The sequence below is a fragment of the Crinia signifera genome, chromosome 8 (genome assembly GCF_055691185.1).
Source record: "Crinia signifera chromosome 8, ASM5569118v1, whole genome shotgun sequence".
Taxonomy (NCBI): Eukaryota; Metazoa; Chordata; class Amphibia; order Anura; family Myobatrachidae; genus Crinia; species Crinia signifera.
This window is the reverse complement of record NC_139224.1, coordinates 16,616,803-16,637,769: the sequence shown is the minus strand read 5'-3', so window position 1 is coordinate 16,637,769 and position 20,967 is coordinate 16,616,803. Positions and strand designations below refer to the sequence as shown.

The 20,967-nt window shown below is 49.0% G+C and overlaps 1 protein-coding gene and 1 long non-coding RNA gene across 5 annotated transcripts in view; one reads left to right on the top strand and one right to left on the bottom strand.

The window, feature by feature from the left end:
• The window catches only part of LOC146025784 (uncharacterized), a 192,035-nt gene that overhangs the window by 9,154 nt on the left and 161,914 nt on the right, over positions 1 to 20,967 (bottom strand). The window contains exon 3 of the long non-coding RNA XR_014454295.1: positions 20,033 to 20,147. This is a non-coding gene — a long non-coding RNA (uncharacterized LOC146025784). The remainder of the gene's footprint in view (positions 1 to 20,032; positions 20,148 to 20,967) is intronic.
• Positions 1 to 20,967, top strand: part of SEMA3F (semaphorin 3F) — a 141,996-nt gene that overhangs the window by 65,600 nt on the left and 55,429 nt on the right. The window contains exon 1 of one of the 4 annotated variants that reach the window (XM_083155838.1): positions 7,596 to 7,825. The exons of 2 other annotated variants lie outside the window; for them this stretch is intronic. The gene's annotated coding sequence lies outside the window, so the exon portion shown is untranslated. Of the gene's footprint in view, positions 1 to 7,595; positions 7,826 to 20,967 lie in introns of those variants that run through there. One more of the 4 variants, XM_083155835.1, reaches the window with a different exon arrangement.

Here is a 20,967-nt window from a genome sequence, read left to right as displayed (position 1 = left end):
ACCTGTACCATTCCTAGGTGATCCAGGCCGGAGTGATGCTCTGCAGTCACACAGACAATGGGAGGGACAGGGGCTACCTGAGTGATCCCTGTGTTTAGGGACAGGGGCTACCTGAGTGATCCCTATGTTTAGGGACAGGCGCTACCTGAGGATATCCCTATGTTTAGGGACAGGGGCTACCTGAGTGATCCCTATGTTTAGGGACAGGGGCTACCTGAGTGATCCCTATGTTTAGGGACAGGCACTACCTGAGTGATCCCTATGTTTAGGGACAGGGGCTATCTGAGGATATCCCTATGATTAGGGACAGGCGCTACCTGAGGATATCCCTATGTTTAGGGACAGGGGCTACCTGAGTGATCCCTATGTTTAGGGACAGGCGCTACCTGAGGATATCCCTATGTTTAGGGACAGGGGCTACCTGAGTGATCCCTAGGTTTAGGGACAGGCGCTACCTGAGGATATCCCTATGTTTAGGGACAGGGGCTACCTGAGTGATCCCTATGTTTAGGGACAGGGGCTACCTGAGGATATCCCTATGTTTAGGGACAGGGGCTACCTGAGGATTTCCCAATGTTTAGGGACAGGCGCTACCTGAGGATATCCCTATGTTTAGGGACAGGTGCTACCTGAGTGATCCCTATGTTTAGGGACAGGCGCTACCTGAGGATATCCCTATGTTTAGGGACAGGGGCTACCTGAGTGATCCCTATGTTTAGGGACAGGGGATACCTGAGGATATCCCTATGTTTAGGGACAGGCACTACCTGAGTGATCCCTATGTTTAGGGACAGGGGCTACCTGAGGATATCCCTATGTTTAGGGACAGGGGCTACCTGAGGATATCCCTATGTTTAGGGACAGATGCTACCTGAGGATATCCCTATGTTTAGGGCCAGGGGCTACCTGAGGATATCCCTATGTTTAGGGCCAGGGGCTACCTGAGTGATCCCTATGTTTAGGGACAGGCGCTACCTGAGTGATCCCTATGTTTAGGGACAGGCGCTACCTGAGTGATCCCTATGTTTAGGGACAGGCGCTACCTGAGTGATCCCTATGTTTAGGGACAGGGGCTACCTGAGTGATCCCTATGTTTAGGGACAGGGGCTACCTCAGTGATCCCTATGTTTAGGGACAGGCGCTACCTGAGTGATCCCTATGTTTAGGGACAGGGGCTACCTGAGGATATCCCTATGTTTAGGGACAGGGGCTACCTGAGTGATCCCTATGTTTAGGGACAGGCGCTACCTGAGGATATCCCTATGTTTAGGGACAGGCGCTACCTGAGTGATCCCTATGTTTAGGGACAGGCGCTACCTGAGGATATCCCTATGTTTAGGGACAGGGGCTACCTGAGGATATCCCTATGTTTAGGGACAGGGGCTACCTGAGTGATCCCTATGTTTAGGGACAGGGGCTACCTAAGGATATCCCTATGTTTAGGGACAGGCGCTACCTGAGTGATCCCTATGTTTAGGGACAGGGGCTACCTGAGGATATCCCTATGTTTCGGGACAGGGGCTACCTGAGGATATCCCTATGTTTAGGGACAGGGGCTACCTGAGGATATCCCTATGTTTAGGGACAGGGGCTACCTGAGAATATCCCTATGTTTAGGGACAGGAGCTACCTGAGAATATCCCTATGTTTAGGGACAGGCGCTACCTGAGGATATCCCTTTGTTTAGGGCCAGGTGCTACCTGAGGATATCCCTATGTTTAGGGACAGGCGCTACCTGAGTGATCCCTATGTTTAGGGACAGGCGCTACCTGAGGATATCTCTATGTTTAGGGACAGGGGCTACCTGAGGATATCCCTATGTTTAGGGACAGACACTACCTGAGGATATCCCTATGTTTAGGGACAGGGGCTACCTGAGGATATCTCTATGTTTAGGGACAGGGGCTTCCTGAGGATATCCCTATGTTTAGGGACAGGGGCTACCTGAGGATATCCCTATGTTTAGGGACAGGGGCTACCTGAGTGATCCCTATGTTTAGGGACAGGGGCTACCTGAGTTATCCCTATGTTTAGGGACAGGCACTACCTGAGGATATCCCTATGTTTAGGGACAGGGGCTACCTGAGGATATCCCTATGTTTAGGGACAGGGGCTACCTGAGTGATCCCTATGTTTAGGGACAGGGGCTACCTGAGGATATCCCTATGTTTAGGGACAGGGGCTACCTGAGGATATCCCTATGTTTAGGGACAGGAGCTACCTGAGGATATCCCTATGTTTAGGGACAGGGGCTACCTGAGGATATCCCTATGTTTAGGGACAGGGGCTACCTGAGTGATCCCTATGTTTAGGGACAGGGGCTACCTGAGTGATCCCTATGTTTAGGGACAGGGGCTACCTGAGGATATCCCTATGTTTAGGGACAGGCGCTTCCTGAGGATATCCCTATGTTTAGGGACAGGGGCTACCTGAGGATATCCCTATGTTTAGGGACAGGGGCTACCTGAGGATATCCCTATGTTTAGGGACAGGGGCTACCTGAGTGATCCCTATGTTTAGGGACAGGGACTACCTGAGTTATCCCTATGTTTAGGGACAGGCACTACCTGAGGATATCCCTATGTTTAGGGACAGGGGCTACCTGAGTGATCCCTATGTTTATGTTCTGTACAGCCAGTGTGAGAAGGACTATTGTTCTGCAATATACCAAGAATGGGAGAAATGCTCTGCTGCAGCTACAGCTAATGAGCTGGGCTGGGGGGCAATGCTCTGCAGATGTCTGGAGTCTGTGGCATTATGTGTGACAGACTTTGGGCTTGTTTAACCCATTAGAGAGCCCAGGATCGGCTTTCATCAGTGGATAATGGGTTACTTTCTGGCTCTGTGGCGTGTTTTATGGCCGGGCCCCCTGCAGTGATGAGAGGGTTAACAAAGGCTGATTTATGGGCAGTCGCACGCTGATGTTGGAGCCTATCTGAGGGGTACTGGGGGCGTGTGGGGGAATCGGGGTGATCTGGATATGAGAAAGGGGGATGGGGTACATGATGGCTGGAGGAAAGCACTACCTAAAGGCGCGGTAGATTTAAGTCTTCGCACTAACAGGCATTGGCCCCTTTCCGCAGCTCCCAGAGTTGCACCTAGCCCCCATTCCGCGGCTCCCAGAACTGGACTTGGCTCTGGTTCCGCGGCTCCCAGAGCTGCACATGTGTCTGTAAGTGTAATCATGTGTCATTAATGAACTGGACAAATGCGCAGTCACAGCGGAGTTCTCATAAACACTGCCATTTCTTCTGACAGTGCCAACATGAGCACCAGCCGGGCCCTCCACCCTTTCTGCATGGTTACACCTCCAGATGCTTTATTACAGTGTTTGGGTGCGCAGCGTTAAAGCTTCACCTTAAACGGCTGCGTGGTTTGCACCATAGCAGATAGGGGGTTACAGGGCGCCCATCAATGTCTGAGTACCACCGCCCCCAACCAGCACCTGAGGTCTGGGAAAGCCGACGGTGAGGTATGAAGTGTGGTAGCTGGAAATGGCACACACAGGTTGGTAGTCTACCTACTCACTTCTGGGGCGAGAGTCTGCCCCTGTACGCCCAATATTCTTGTGTGGACATTGACAGAATGCCGACAATAGAGCGTCAACAGACAACTAATTTTAGGCTGAGTGTTAGGCTACAATTATGATTGGGTTAGCCATACTCACCACAATAATGGTCGACATGTCAACTGACCATTCACAATGTCGACACTGAAAGTCGACATTGGCCATGTTAATTTCCTGAATATGGATGTATATCCCAACCACTGTATGTCCGCAGCCGCCATCATCAGTGTTGTGATTTGCAACCATGTTGGATGTAAAAGATCAGTGTGCGTCAGAGGTCCCATTGCATCCGCATGCCGAGAATGAGCCTAGAAGGCTGACGACATTTCCCACAACCCTCTGAGAACATATAACGCTGTCCATGAGCTATTATCCCCCGCCTATACCGTACTGTATGGACAGAACCATATAACGCTGGCCATGAGCTATTATCCCCCGCCTATACCATACTCTATGTACAGAACCATATAACGCTGGCCATGGGCTATTATCCCCCGCCTATACCATACTCTATGTACAGAACCATATAACGCTGGCCATGGGCTATTATCCCCCGCCTATACCGTACTCTATGTACAGAACCATATAACGCTGCCCATGGGCTATTATCCCCCGCCTATACCATACTCTATGTACAGAGCCATATAACGCTGCCCATGGGCTATTATCCCCCGCCTATACCGTACTGTATGGACAGAACCATATAACGCTGGCCATGCACTATTATTCCCCCGCCTATACCGTACTCTATGTACAGAACCATATAACGCTGGCCATGCACTATTATCTCCCGCCTATACCATACTCTATGTACAGAACCATATAACGCTGGGCATGGGCTATTATCCCCCGCCTATACCATACTTTATGTACAGAGCCATATAACGCTGGCCATGCACTATTATCCCCCGCCTATACCATACACTATGTAAAGAGCCATATAACGCTGGCCATGGGCTATTATCCCCCGCCTATACCATACTCTATGTACAGAGCCATATAACGCTGGCCGTGGGCTATTATCCCCCGCCTATACCGTACTGTATGGACAGAGCCATATGATGCTGGCCATGCACTATTATTCCCCGCCTATACCATACACTATGTAAAGAGCCATATAACGCTGGCCATGCACTATTTTCCCCCGCCTATACCATACTCTATGTACAGAACCATATAACGCTGGCCATGGGCTATTATCCCCCGCCTATACCGTACTGTATGGACAGAGCCATATAACGCTGGCCATGGGCTATTATCCCCCGCCTATACCGTACTCTATGTACAGAACCATATAACGCTGGCCATGGGCTATTATCCCCCGCCTATACCGTACTGTATGGACAGAACCATATAACGCTGGCCATGCACTATTATCTCCCGCCTATACCATACTCTATGTACAGAACCATATAACGCTGGGCATGGGCTATTATCCCCCGCCTATACCATACTGTATGTACAGAGCCATATAACGCTGGCCATGGGCTATTATCCCCCGCCTATACCATACACTATGTAAAGAGCCATATAACGCTGGCCATGGGCTATTATCCCCCGCCTATACCATACTCTATGTACAGAGCCATATAACGCTGGCCGTGGGCTATTACCCCCCGTCTATACCGTACTGTATGGACAGAGCCATATGACGCTGGCCATGCACTATTAACCCCCGCCTATACCATACACTATGTAAAGAGCCATATAACGCTGGCCATGCGCTATTATCCCCCGCCTATACCATACTCTATGTACAGAACCATATAACGCTGGCCATGGGCTATTAGCCCCCGCCTATACCGTACTGTATGGACAGAGCCATATAACGCTGGCCATGGGCTATTACCCCCTCGCCTATACCGTACTGTATGGACAGAGCCATATGACACTGGCCATGGGCTATTATCCCCCGCCTATACCGTACTGTATGGACAGAGCCATATGACGCTGGCCATGCACTATTATCCCCCGCCTATACCATACTCTATGTACAGAACCATATAACGCTGGCCATGCGCTATTATCCCCACCTATACCATACTCTATGTACAGAACCATATCACGCTGGGCATGGGCTATTATCCTCCGCCTATACCGTACTGTATGGACAGAGCCATATGACGCCGGCCATGCGCTATTATCCCCCGCCTATACTGTACTGTATGGACAGAGCCATATGACGCTGGGCATGGGCTATTATCCCCCGCCTATACCATACTTTATGTACAGAGCCATATAAACGCTGGCCATGCGCTATTATCCCCCGCCTATACCATACTCTATGTACAGAGCCATATAACGCTGGCCATGCGCTATTATCCCCGCCTATACTGTATTTTATGGACAGAGCCATATAACGCTGGCCATGCGCTATTATCCCCCGCCTATACCGGTTTGTATGGACAGAACCATATAACGCTGGCCATGGGCTATTATCCCCCGCCTATACCGTACTGTATGGACAGAACCATATAACGCTGGCCATGGGCTATTATCTCCCCCATACCATTTTGTATGGGCAGAACCATATAACGCTGGCCATGGGCTATTATCCCCCGCCTATACCATACTCTATGTACAGAACCATATAACGCTGGCCATGTTCTATAATCCTCCACCTATACCGTACTGTATGGACAGAGCCATAGAATGCTGGCCATGTGCTATTATACCGTACTCTATGGACAGAGCCATATAACGCTGAACATGCACTATTATCCCCCGCCTATGCCGTACTCTATGGACAGAGTCATTGGGAGATGTGTGCAGCAGAGGAGATATTCCAGGTGAGCCTGTGTCCTCTGTTCTGATAAAGCACTGACATTCTGAGTATGCTGGGGTTACAGACTGACAAGTAGAGGAGGGGAAGGTGAGGGGAGAGGAGGGGAAAGGCCAGGTGATGGGAGAGTAGTGTGAGGGGAGGGCCAGGTGATGGGAGAGTCAGGTGAGAGTAGTGTGAGGAGAGAGTCAGGTGATGGGATTCGGAAGGTCTGTGAGGAGAAAGTCAGGTGATGGGAGAGTCGGTGAAGAAGAGCTAGGTGAGAGGAGTGTAAGGAGAGAGCCAGGTGAGAGGAGTTTGAGGGGAGGGCCAGGTGATGGGAGAGTCATGTTAGAGAAGTGTGAGGAGAGAGTCAGGTGAGGGTAGTGTTAGGAGAGAGTAAGGTGATGGGAGAGTGTGAGAGGAGTGTGAGGGGTCAGCCAGGTGATGTGAGAGGAGTGTGTGGGTAGGGCCTGGTGAGAGCAGTGTATGGGGAGGGCCAAGTGATGGGGGAGTCAGGTGAGATGAGTGTGAGGGGAGGGCCAGTGAGAGGAGTGTGAGGGGATAGTCTGGTGAGAGCAGTGTGTGGAGAATGCCAGGTGAGAGCAGTGTGCGGGGGGAGCGCCAGACGAGAGCAGTGTGCTGGGGGGGGCGCAAGGTGAGAGCAGTGTGCAGGGGGGAGTGGGAGGTGAGAGCAGTGTGTGTGTGTGTGGGGGGGGGGGGAGCAGTGTGTAGAGAGTGGCAGGTGAGTGCAGTGTGTGCGTGGGGAGTGCCAGGTGAGAGCAGTGTGTGTGTGGTGGGAGCCAGGTGAGAGCAGTGTGTAGAGAGTGGCAGGTGAACGCAGTGTGTGTGGGGAGAGCCAGGTGAGAGCAGTGTGTGGGGGGGGGGGGGGGGGAGTGGCAGATGACAGCAGTGTGTGGGGAGTGGCAGGTGAGAGCAGTGTGTGGTGGGGACCCAGGTGAGAGCAGTGTGTGGGCGGAGCGCCAGATGAGAGCAGTGTGTGGTGGGAGCCAGGTGAGAGCAGTGTGTAGGGAGTGGCAGGTGAGAGCAGTGTGTATGGTGGGAGCCAGGTGAGAGCAGTGTGTGGGCGGAGCGCCAGATGAGAGCAGTGTGTGGGCGGAGCGCCAGGTGAGAGAAGTGTGTGGCTATGGCTAGGTGAGTGTGTGAGCGGAGACAGGTGGGAGCAATGTGAGGTGGGCGGGACTAGCCTCTCTTTCTCCTTCTCTCTCACCCCGCACACACAGAGACTGGAAGGGAGGGGGCGGGGTTATGTAAATCGCACAAGTTCCTGGCTTTCCCAGGCAGAGAAGAGGCTCAGTAGCGGCTCGGAGGGTACTGGCTGCGGCTGCGAGATGTGACTGCGGCTCCCGGCGACTCTCAGCAGCACCTGGATTACCTGTGATGCTTCCTGTGCCGCTGCATCTGGCCGGCTCTCTGTGACCCGCACCGCCCGCCCTGTAGGATTACTGCCAGCCGGACATCTGGGGTCGTACTAGGTGAGTGTGATCTGCCGCGTACATATGTGTGTGTTTGTATATGTGTGTGTGTGTATATATATATATATATATATATATATATATATATATATATATGTGTGTGTGTGTCATACACTGTACGTGTATACTAGGCTACCCATGTACTTTAAGTATTGTATGTATATACTGATCTCTCCTGTAATATATACTGTGCACACATGGTTGCAGCCTCCTATATGTGATGGGGGTACTGGTGGTCTCCTATACAGTATATATGTTCTATATACCACAGTCACATGCTGTATACATACTAGTAGCTGTATATACTGTACGTATCCTGTGCATACTTAGTAGCAGCCTCCTATATGTGATGGGGGTACTGGTGGTCTCCTATACAGTATATATGTTCTCTATATACCAGTCACATACTGTATATACTGTATACATACTAGTAGCTGTATACATACTAGTAGCTGTATATACTGTATGTATCCTGTGCACACTTAGCAGCAGCCTCCTATATGTGATGGGGGTACTGGTGGTCTCCTATACAGTATATATGTTCTATGTACCACAGTCACATGCTGTATACATACTAGTAGCTGTATATACTGTACATATCCTGTGCATACTTAGTAGCAGCCTCCTATATGTGATGGGGGTACTGGTGGTCTCCTATACAGTATATATGTTCTATATACCACAGTCACATGCTGTATACATACTAGTAGCTGTATATACTGTACGTATCCTGTGCACACTTAGTAGCAGCCTCCTATATGTGATGGGGGTACTGGTGGTCTCCTATACAGTATATATGTTCTATATACCACAGTCACATGCTGTATATACTGTATACATACGAGTAGCTGTATACATACTAGTAGCTGTATATACTGTATGTATCCTGTGCACACTTAGTAGCAGCCTCCTATATGTGATGGAGGTACTGGTGGTCTCCTATACAGTATATGTGTTCTATATACCACAGTCACATACTGTATACATACTAGTAGCTGTATATACTGTACCTATCCTGTGCACACTTAGTAGCAGCCGCCTATATGTGATGGAGGTACTAGTGGTCTCCTTTACGGTATATATGTTCTATATACCACAGTCACATGCTGTATATACAATGTATACATACTAGTAGCTGTATATACTGTACGTATCCTGTGCACACTTAGTAGCAGCCGCCTATATGTGATGGAGGTACTAGTGGTCTCCTATACAGTATATATGTTCTATATTCCACAGTCACATGCTGTATATACTGTATACATACGAGTAGCTGTATACATACTAGTAGCTGTATATACTGTATGTATCCTGTGCACACTTAGTAGCAGCCTCCTATATGTGATGGAGGTACTGGTGGTCTCCTATACAGTATATATGATCTATATACCGCAGTCACATGCTGTATACATACTAGTAGCTGTATATACTGTACGTATCCTGTGCACACTTAGTAGCAGCCGCCTATATGTGATGGAGGTACTAGTGGTCTCCTATACAGTATATATGTTCTATATTCCACAGTCACATGCTGTATATACTGTATACATACGAGTAGCTGTATACATACTAGTAGCTGTATATACTGTATGTATCCTGTGCACACTTAGTAGCAGCCTCCTATATGTGATGGAGGTACTGGTGGTCTCCTATACAGTATATATGATCTATATACCGCAGTCACATGCTGTATACATACTAGTAGCTGTATATACTGTACGTATCCTGTGCACACTTAGTAGCAGCCGCCTATATGTGATGGAGGTACTAGTGGTCTCCTATACAGTATATATGTTCTATATACCACAGTCACATGCTGTATATACAATGTATACATACTAGTAGCTGTATATACTGTACCTATCCTGTGCACACTTAGTAGCAGCCTGCTATATGTGATGGGGGTACTGGTGGTCTCCTATACAGTATATATGATCTATATACCGCAGTCACATGCTGTATACATACTAGTAGCTGTATATACTGTACGTATCCTGTGCACACTTAGTAGCAGCCTCCTATATGTGATGGGGGTACTGGTGGTCTCCTATACAGTATATATGTTCTATTTATACCACAGTCACATGCTGTATACATACTAGTAGCTGTTTATACTGTACGTATCCTGTGCATACTTAGTAGCAGCCTCCTATATGTGATGGGGGTACTGGTGGTCTCCTATACAGTATATATGTTCTATATACACCAGTCACATGCTGTGTATATACTGTACGTAACCTGTGCACACTTAGTAGCAGCCTGCTATATGTGATGGGGGTACTGGTGGTCTCCTATACAGTATATATGTTCTATATACCACAGTCACATGCTGTATATGCTGTATATACTGTATACATACTAGTAGCTGTATATACTGTACGTATCCTGTGCACACTTAGTAGCAGCCTGCTGCATGTGATAGGGGTACTGGTGGTCTCCTATACAGTAAATATGTTCTATATACACCAGTCACATGCTGTATACATACTAGTAGCTGTATATACTGTACGTATCCTGTGCACACTTAGTAGCAGCCTCCTATATGTGATGGAGGTACTGGTGGTCTCCTATACAGTATATATGATCTATATACCGCAGTCACATGCTGTATACATACTAGTAGCTGTATATACTGTACGTATCCTGTGCACACTTAGTAGCAGCCTCCTATATGTGATGGGGGTACTGGTGGTCTCCTATACAGTATATATGTTCTATTTATACCACAGTCACATGCTGTATACATACTAGTAGCTGTATATACTGTACGTATCCTGTGCACACTTAGTAGCAGCCTGCTATATGTGATAGGGGTACTGGTGGTCTCCTATACAGTATATATGTTCTATATACACCAGTCACATGCTGTGTATATACTGTACGTAACCTGTGCACACTTAGTAGCAGCCTGCTATATGTGATAGGGGTACTGGTGGTCTCCTATACAGTATATATGTTCAATATACCACAGTCACATGCTGTATATACTGTATACATACTAGTAGCTGTATATACTGTACGTATCCTGTGCACACTTAGTAGCAGCCTCCTATATGTGATGGGGGTACTGGTGGTCTCCTATACAGTATATATGTTCTATTTATACCACAGTCACATGCTGTATACATACTAGTAGCTGTATATACTGTACGTATCCTGTGCACACTTAGTAGCAGCCTACTATACAGTATATGTGTTGGGCTTCCTAGCAGCCTCATGCCTCACACCTCGCATGCTTCCTCTGTGTCTGACAGTTCCCTACGACTCTCTCTTTTGTAGTTTGCTGTCAGTCTGACACTTTGTGTGCATGTTCTCGTTCCTCCTCTTGCTGTGTCTCTCCCCTCTCTCCATTCCCTCATCTCCCTCCCATTCCCGGCTCTGCCTTTGTGCTGCCTTTCCCTGGGAGAAAGGTAAGGAGGGATATGGGAGCATACCTACTGGCCTCGGATGGCTATACTGTAGAGGGACATAGGCTGTGGTCTGTGCTGGGAGTGTAATACCGCCACAGAGTACCGGGGTGTGTAACCATGTCACTGCTGGCACAGGAGAGACCATACAGTCTGGAAGCATAGAAGCCGGTAGTAGGTTTGGTGTATACATGGTGACATGAGAGGGGAAGAGCCATCACCGATAAGTGAAAGTGTTGGTGACTACGCGAGTAGCAGACTGGGAGGCCGGGGTCACTGTCCCTACACTGGATGATAGAACCCTTATTCCAGTCACTTCGCTTCCCAGAAATATTGCTTTTACCAGGGCTAATGAGATACATACATACCCTGCCATCCTAACTATACTGCGTACATACACTGCCGTCCTATACTGTATACATACACTGCCGTCCTAACTATATATACATACATACATACACACACACACTGCCATCCTAACTATACTGCACGCATACACTGCTGTCCTAACTGTATACATACACTGCCGTCCTAACTATACTACATACATACATACATACACACACACTGCCATCCTAACTATACTGCACGCATACACTGCTGTCCTAACTGTATGCATAGCCGTCCTAACTATACTGCATGCATGCATACATACATTTACTATCATACGTGCATGCATGCACAAATACATAGTCTACATAACAACATACATGTATATACACATGCAAGCACCAGCCATACATTTGGCAGCAGCGTTAGGAAGCATGTACAGAATATTTATGTACAAATTGGACCAGATTTGATCTATGTACCCCCCAGGGTTCTGTTTGCTGGACATCTGCCAGTTATTCTGTGTCATTTGAATGAAGGGTTTGGAGATGCTACTTACTAAATAATGATCGGATCCCCCTTCCATCCCTGGGGGGGGGGGGGGGGGCTATAGAGACTGCCAGAGGGCTGGCTGGGGGCAGTGCAGTCGCATCTATACCTGCACGAAGGGGGGGCTATAGACACTGCCAGAGGGCTGGCTGGGGGCGGAGCATTCGTACCTATACCTGCACGCGCGGGGGGGGCTATAGACACTGCCGGAGGGCTGGCTGGGGGCAGTGCAGTCGCATCTATACCTGCATGAAGGGGGGGGGGCGGCGGCTATAGAGACTGTCAAAGGGCTGGCTGGGGGTGGAGCAGTCGCACCTATACCTGCGCGCGAGGGGGGGCGCACTATAGACACTACCAGAGGGCTGGCTGGGGGTGGAGCAGTCGCACCTATACCTGCGTGCAGGGGGGCTATAGACACTGCCAGAGGGCTGGCGGCGGTGCAGTCGCACCTATACCTGTGCATAGGGGGGCTGTGGACACTGCCAAAGGGCTGGCTGGGGAGCGGTGCAGTCGCACCTATACCTGCGCGTGGGGGGGCTGTGGACACTGCCAGAGGGCTGACTGGGGGCGGTGCAGTTGCACCTATACCTGCGCGTAGGGGGGGATATAGACACTGCCAGAGGGCTGGCTGGGGGCGGTGCAGTCGCACCTATACCTGCGCGTAGGGGGGATATAGACACTGCCAGAGGGCTGACTGGGGGCGGTGCAGTTGCACCTATACCTGCACGTAGGGGGGGATATAGACACTGCCAGAGGGCTGACTGGGGGCGGTGCAGTCGCACCTATACGTGCGCGTAGTGGGGCTATAGACACTGCCAGAGGGCTGACTGGGGGCGGTGCAGTTGCACCTATACCTGTGCGTAGGGGGGATATAGACCCTGCCAGAGGGCTGACTGGGGGCGGTGCAGTCGCACCTATACCTGCGCGTAGGGGGGATATAGACACTGCCAGAGCAGTTTACGATAGACCAGGAGGGGTAAAAAAAATGATGATTGATCTAGGTAGACTGGAGGAATGGTCAAAAGCATGGCAATTAGTTTAACCCTTTGAGTTGTGTAAAATATCTGCTATAAATAACAGCGTCGCTCACATTTGTTATAAATTCAAATAAATATGTAAAAAAAAAACAAATACTATTTCCTATATAAGGTAACATCATAAGTCACTGGCCCTTATTCTGGTTCACTCGCAAAGGCAAATTCCTTCTCAAATGGACAAAACCATGTGCACTGCAGGGGTGCAGATGTAACTTGTGCTGAGATATTAAGATTTAGGTGAGGTATTTTTGTTTCTGTGCAGGGTAAATACTGATTGCTTTATTTGTACACTGCAATATAGAGCTCACTTTGAAGTAAAACCCCACCCAAATCTAATTCCCTCCGCACAAGTAACATCTGCCCCACCTGCAGTGCACATGGTTTGTCCATTTGAGAAGGATTTTGCCTTTGCGAGTGAACCAGAATAAGGACCATTATGATGACTAAAACTGTGTGCCAATTTTCACACCTATTTTGACAAATTCCATTGGCACTCAAAGGGTTCATGCCAAAAACTGTAAAATCCTGAACATTGGTCTCAAAAAATCCAAAGTCTAAATATAGTATAAATGGCAACTACTGAGGAGGAGGAGGAGAGGGATTTAGGAGTCCCTATTACAGGTGACAAGGCAGGTAGGCAATGTAACACAGCAATGAGAAGGCAAGTCAGATGCTTGGTGCAGAGGGGGAGGAGCTAATAATGCCACTCTATAGGGGGGGTTCTGGGGAAATCCTGAGGGGAAAATTGCTTCACAGAAAGGGTAGTGGACAAGTGGAATAGGTTCCCATCAGAGGTGGTCGAGGCTTACATTTTTTACTAAAATAATGTGATAAAGGGCGTTTTCATATTTTAGCTTCACCTAAATGTGCTAAAGGACTTTTGGAGCAGTTTTTAGTGAAAAACTCCAAATCCTTCAAATTGCTTTTTTTTTTCTTTTCTTTTTTTAGTAATCAGATCGCATTTCCTGTACTTTATAATGGGAAATGTGATCTGAACAAAATAACTTAAAATATTGCATTGGGCCCTGTGATGATAATGCATGGGCTAGAAATAAGGACATCCTTACAAATAAATATCACCCAGAGTTTAAGGGTAACAGTATGGTTAAAAAGGGGCAGACGAGATGGGCCGAATGTTTCTTATCTGCCATCACATTGTATGATCCTATGTTACTGGTGATCAGAGACCCAGCAAAGGCTTATACCCTCTGTAACACGTGAGACTGCTGTTCCTGCGGAATGGGATCATTCGTCAGACTGCATTTAGGTCGACATTGGTTAGGTCGACAGGGTCATTAGGTCGACAGGGTCATTAGGCCGACAGTGAAAAAGTCGACATGATTTTTTTTTTTCAAGCGTCGACACAGTCAACATAGCACCGCGTCCCCTCGCCGCGCTCGCCATGCTTCGGGCACGGTGCCTCGCTGCGCTCGACACACTATTTTATTCTCCCACCACACCCTAGTGGATGGTAGGGCATGAAATACCGCCTGTCGGCACATGTCGACTCATAAAACAGTCAAATGACCCCATGTCGACCTTCCGACCCTGTCGACCTTCCGGTATAGACCTAAATGCTGTAGACCATATGACCGTATCCCGTTCCTGCTGCCGTTCAGCAGGTTATATATGGTCCCTTACCTCCCCCTAAATGGCAGCAGTCAGAGGGGGAGGTGATTGACAGCCTGCTTCCGGCCCTTGCAGATCCTGTCCGCATACACACAGACTGGTACCTGACATTGCACATGTATACCCCCAGTACACGTGCCGGTGTAATGGCCATTGTTCCATCGCTCGGATGAATAGGATCTGTACTAACCCCATTTCTGGCAGCAGCCGCAGCACACAGATTAGGGCCCAGTCCCCGCAGGCCATGGCGGCCGGCCTTGGACAGATCAGGACTATTTTTATCTCCCTCCGGCCTCCTGCCTAAAATAATATTGAACAGAATCGGTTACGGAGTGAAGCGTTCTCACAAATCTCAAACATTCTTTTCTTCTGGGATCCCATGAAAACAGCGAGTAAGCCTCTTACATATGGGATGATGTCAGGGGCTTTGCTTATTTCTGGATAGAACGGGGTCTCCATATACACCCAATGGTGAGGGCTGGCTGGTACTAATAGTGCGCCATAGGGACGAGACTCCCAGCCCTGTCCCCATTGCAGATGCGGTAACGGTGGCAGGTCAGCCACATAACTGCTGTGAATGCTGCAGTCGGAGCCTTCTCCGCAGGCCCGGAGCTGACAGGGTTAATAACGATATAACCGCTCTGGCCTTTACAGACTGGCAATTGGCTTAAAAGGCTTCATTGAACGTTCCTGGAGAACTGTAGCCTTTGATTCCCTCCTAGCAGTGTTAATGGTTACCAGCTTGTTTAAGTGGCTCATGCCGATATAATTAACGTCAGAGCAGTCGCCCTACGTTCCCCCTTCTGCATTTGTTTAATGCAACCTTTCAGTGCTAGATTTACCAATAATTCCTGTAGGCCCACATAATACACTAATCTCCTCCCCAAATCTTTTAATCCTCTCTCAACACAAGTGGGGAGGAGGTATGATAGCGTCGGGGCATAGAGGTCATCACAAGTTGTATCTGAGATGAGTGGGTGGATGATGCCATCTGCAGACTCCGCCCAGTGATGGGGTCCCCGTGCTGTGATTGGAGGGGCAGAATGACTCTGCCCTCCTCATCGGGCCAAATTGTGTCCTCGTGCAACAGAGTTGGGTCATAAGGCGAAACGCGTCGCCATGAGTTTCCCGCGACAAATGTAGGAGGCGCGGCCCCAGGGATGGCGGCCTGAACTTACTAGGAGCGTGTAAATGTGGTACAAGGGCGAAGTCTGGCGTTATGTCCGTTGCCCTTGTGATGAAATGTTTAGTGGTATCAGAAATGTAGTGAGTAAGGTGGGAATCTAGGAGGGTTCAGCAGAGAAAATGCAGAACCACGTGATCAGGAAGCCGCGGATTTGGTTTATGCATGTAATGTATCTATCTCCTATTCTGGTGCTACTTAAGAGCCCTACCTGGATCTCCAGTGTTGCTCGTTAGTGCCGTACGCCCAGTGCATTCTGGGACGTGCGCTTCTGCTGTGGTTTTCTCAGTTTTCCAGCACTGGACAGACGTTGTGTTTGTAGATCATTTCCGCAGAGCTAGGGCGTCTCATTTGGCCATGGTAAATCAACCAGGACCTGTATCAATGGACTCCTTGATTGAGAGGTTGGTTGGCGGCGTCCTGTCACGAAAAGGCCTTTAATTGCAACGTGCTTTGGATGCTGGCTCATTATTCAGTTCCTGGTCTAATATCCGATGACGCCGATCAGCCATCCAATGACCCCGATGTCACAGAGAATTCTGCTCATTTGTAGCCAGAAACACTCAGCATAAAGCCAGTTATCCCAGGTGTAATACTTCCATTAGCCTCTGTCTGCAGGCGACTGAGCGCGTTTCTGTGTAACGCCACCTTACCAGGGACACGTATAAATCCACCAGCGGAGACTCTCTCCCGGGATTCTCACGGTCTGCGACCTCTATGGTGATCGCTGGGAGCTGGTGAGGACACTGGAACATTCCGCTTCCAGAAGACAAATGTCCTTTTTCTGGCATGAGTGTATTATTCCATGCTATGCCATCACTATGTAGCGCTGACCATGCCATAGACTCTGTGCAGGGATTCACAATGTGCTTTATGTACAGACGCACAACCCAGCACAGATATATATATATATATATATATATATATATATATATATATATATATATATATATATATATATATATATATATATATATACTGTACACTTGTAGTGCCTTTCCCGGAGCTACAGCCACTGCGCAGGAGCCCACCTCCTACCACTTATTGCGGCCCAGGCCCCTCGTCCCGCTCCCTGCCCGCCAGGGTTGATATTTCAGCCAAGCAGTTGTATATGAAGAAACCTGCATAGTTCTAATACAACAAAGACTGACACGAAGGTTTGGGCTGCGTTCCTGGTGAGTGTACCTGACGCTAAGTAGGGTGTTTGTCAGTCACCCAGTAACCAATCCTTATTCTTCTCCAATCTGCAGAATTTCCATACTTAATTAATCGCACTTATACAGGGGGGGGGGTTTCAAGCATATGTTATAATAATCAGCAAGGTGTGTAAGATGTTATGAATATATAAATATTATTTGCATTTCTTTTACACATGAGTAAAATACTCGTACTCCAATCACCATCATGAGGCAGACGAGGTGCCAAACTAATTCTAGTGTATTATCCTATCTGTCTGCTTCATTGTAGCATTCCAGGTGTCTGTACAGTGTGTGGGGCTGTACGCTGCGTGCATACCGTGTGGGGCTGTACGCTGCGTGCATCTGTACGCTGCGTGCGTACCGTGTGGGGCTGTGTGTGTATGTTCTGTGTGGCTCTCTACATGGGACTCATCTGACCCTCAGGAGACCCCAATATTGGCCTCTGTGAGCACCACCTTCTCTTACCCCTGGCTGTATGACTTGTATGTATGCGGCATTATGTAGCTGCTACAATGTATTACACGTTGTGTATTGTGTGGCACTCCTACATGCAGAAGGGGTTAATGCCACATGTTGTGTATACTGTACTGCTGTAACTTTGTGCGTGACCCCTCCTCTCTGGAAGATGATCCCCAGTTTAACACTAAATAATTCATGAGGCCGACAGTGAGACAGATACTGAGTAATTCCAACCCTGCGATACCTGCGTGTATCTGCTGTTCCCACGCTGACTCCCATTCACATATTGCTTCTATTACTCCTGTATCTACCCCTGTATACATACCCTGCACATCATTACTCTAATACCCCTGTATACGTACCCTGCACATCATTACTCTAATACCCCTGTATACGTACCCTGCACATCATTACTCTAATACCCCTGTATACGTACCCTGCCCATCAATACACTAATACCCCTGTATACGTACCCTGCCCATCATTACTCTAACACCCCTGTATACGTACCCTGCCCATCAATGCACTGATACCCCTGTGTACGTACCCTGCGCATCAATGCACTGATACCCCTGTGTACATACCCTGCGCATCAATGCACTGATACCCCTGTGTACATACCCTGCGCATCAATGCACTGATACCCCTGTGTACATACCCTGCGCATCAATGCACTGATACCCCTGTGTACATACCCTGCGCATCAATGCACTGATACCCCTGTGTACATACCCTGCGCATCAATGCACTGATACCCCTGTGTACATACCCTGCGCATCAATGCACTGATACCCCTGTGTACATACCCTGCGCATCAATGCACTGATACCCCTGTGTACATACCCTGCGCATCAATGCACTGATACCCCTGTGTACATACCCTGCGCATCAATGCACTGATACCCCTGTGTACATACCCTGCTCACACACTGTATGTTGGATACATGGGATTACTGCATCATTACTTTATGTTGGGTATCATTACTGTGTCGGTGCTGTATGTTGGATTACTATATGTTGTATTACTGTCGGTGCTGTATGTTGGATTACTGTATCGGTACTGTATTCCTCGCATATCTGCTCAGTTTGTTCTTAGTCCCTGCTGGAGTTATACTGATATTGTAGTCCAGTAGCACCTTGGGGTGCACTAGGACCCTACTCGGGGTGCACTGGGCCAGAGCCACAGGGCCAATTGAAAAGATTTGTGGTCAATGTGCCTGTGGCTTCTCATCATATAATATGTGGGCATGCAGAAGGGAATCCTGTCCCTCACCACTGTACTGAGCCTACACCGTGACATCTATACACCATTTACTGACATTTATTGGTTTCTCGGATCTTGCAGTAACACTTGGCTTAGGGGCGGTGTCAGAAAAGATGGGATTTGTCAGATAACCGGTAACAGGGTGCTGGGGTTTCCTCAGTAAAGCCGAGAATGAGGTGAAGCCCAAAGTCTTAGATCTTGTCTTGTAACATTTTGCAGCTTGGTGGGCATTGGTCCCACTCCCTGAGAGTATGGCATGTGCCCCCCCCAGTACCGCATGGGCATGACAGTCCACCCGTGGGCGTGGCACCAGCTTCCCACTCCCGCATAGGCATGGCACATTCCCGTGGACATATATCCTCCAAGTGGTGGATCATTTTGATGAATACATAAGGCACTTTTTATTTGTCAGCAAACTGCCGTATCCTGCTGTGACAGTGACAGTGGGGGGACGGTGGTAGTGACGACAGACGGCACCGCACCTGTGAGAGGAGACTGGTCCCCTCAGCCCAGGTAAGCAGAAAGGAAGGTATCTCTGCATCTCTAATCTCTCAGGTGTGGGCTCGCCACCTCTCACTGCTGCAGTTACCTGTCTGACCTGTTGCGCAGCGTTTTGCTCTCTGCATTCCTGTTCTTGTTGGTGCATGTTTTCGGGATTACCTCAAATGACACTGATACATGCGTGGATGTTTGGCTGCAGAAAGTAATTCTAAGACTCTGCAATGTCATCGGCCCCCAGGACTCTGTCCGATAAGTGATTTCTCCATTTTCTCATTACTTTCCCTGACGTATGGTGCCGGCAGCCTGTTCTGTAGGGAGATCCCCGCCAATGACTGAGGAGATTATATTGGGGCTGTCACGCACAGATTTTTTGGGGTCCCGGGCATGTCCTATGCTGTCCCCCTGTTACTGAGGCTCACGCTGGAAGTTTCATTCCTTTAAGTAAATGTATGCAGCAGAAGTCCCCGGTGTGACCAGCGCAGGGAAAATCTCATTGTGTTATTTTATTACCAGCTCTTTCCCGCGGCCTTGTTCACGTGGGCGACTCCAGACCCTAGACGTCGTATCTATATACATCTGGCCATGATAACGTTTCCTATATTGTGACTGTAACAATTGCTGGTTGTAACCGTTCTATTCATAGCATCACCTGGCTGCACCTGGTCCGTCTCTTATCACCTCGCCGCTCTCTTCCGCCGCTTCCCCTCCCGCTCCTGACGACTATGAAGCTCGGCTCGCTGGCAGCTCGAACAACGTGCGATCCGCTGTAAAACAATGCAGCGCGGAGGAGACATTAATTTTTTTTTTTTTTTACATTTTTAACTTTTTGTGTCCTGGAACACAAGACTATTCAGCGCTGCATTGGCCGGGCCCGTTTCCCGGCAGCCGAAGGGTTAATCAGATCCTGCGGCTGAGGTATGAGGTTACAGCCTGCGTTAAGGCAGTTCCACAAACATTATTATGCCGCCTATATGTGTTTTATGCTCCCAGTAGGGGCTGGTTGCTCTGGAGATAAGGAGGAGAAGGGGAAATGGTTGGGGGAAGAGATGAGGGAGGTCACGTTTGTTTGTTCTGTCACTCTTAGTAACCGTGTGGCCGTGTCTCAGGGCAGCCTGGCCCTTGAAGACGCTGGAATGGCGTTAGTGACGCGCTGCTCTTCACCACTGTACATCACCCTGTCTCTGTGTGTAGGGGGGACAAAGTCCATCGCTCTGTCTCTGTCTGAAGGGGGGCGACAACGAGGTCTATTGCCCTGTCTCTGCGTGTAGGAGGGGATGAGGTCCGTCGTCCTGTCTCTGTGCGTAGGGTGGGATGAGGTCCATCGCCCTGTCTCTGTGGGTGGGGGGGGACTAGGTCCATCACCCTGTCTCTGTGTGTGAGGGGGGCAGGTCCATCGCACTGTCTCTGCGTGTAGGGTGGGATGAGGTCCATCGCCCTGTCTCTGTGCGTAGGGTGGGATGAGGTCCATCGCCCTGTCTCTGTGGGTGGGTGGGGGGGGACTAGGTCCATCACCCTGTCTCTGTGTGTGAGGGGGGGCAGGTCCATCGCACTGTCTCTGTGTGTAGGGGGGGGGGGGGGGGGATG